Below are 780 nucleotides of genomic sequence, written 5' to 3'. Positions count from 1 at the left end.
AAGAAAAATTTGTAATTATTATTTACAGAATAAANATATAGAAGATTCGGTACGAAATAAAAAGTAATGTGGACTGGTCAAATTATTTTAAGTGGATTGCTCATGCCAAGGTTACAATAGCGCGTGTAAATAAGCATGGCGGTGAAATAAAAGTATCTCAAAACAGAGAGAAATAACTTATCGAAACTAGTAATTGTAAAAATCTTGTCTTGCTCGATTGTTTGCGACCAGGACTTATTTGGACGGCCTTTGAGACATGTGCCAGGTACTTCAACATCTGCAAGAGAAGTTATGGCACTGTTTTCACTTCGTTTGACATGACCAAACCACCGCAGACGGTGTTGCCGGCATTTGTCCTTTATATCATTTAAACCAGCACGATGCAGGATTTCGGTTGATTTGATATGGTCTTTCAGACAAATCCATCGGATCATTTTCATGTCGGTTCGGTGGAGTTGTTGTTCCAGCTTGGTTGTCATTGGCCATGTTTCTGCACCATATAACATCACCGGACGTATAACAGATTTATAAAGTCTTGATCGTAGTGGTAGTGGGATGTCACGCCGCATCAATATAGAGACAAGGAGATGCCATTTATTCCAGGCTGCACGTATGCGTGCTCGAACGGCAACTTCAGCTGTTCCAGTACAATCTAGAACATCCCCTAGATATTGAAACGATGTGATCTCTACCTTAATGGCTTCAAGAACATTGCTATTTCGAATTAGTTGTTGTGAATTGATGCAAGCAGAACAAACAAAATTGGACTTTTAAGATAAA

Source organism: Helobdella robusta (genome assembly GCF_000326865.2).
Source record: "Helobdella robusta unplaced genomic scaffold HELROscaffold_10, whole genome shotgun sequence".
Lineage (NCBI taxonomy): Eukaryota > Metazoa > Annelida > Clitellata > Rhynchobdellida > Glossiphoniidae > Helobdella > Helobdella robusta.
This window is presented reverse-complemented; position numbering follows the sequence as displayed.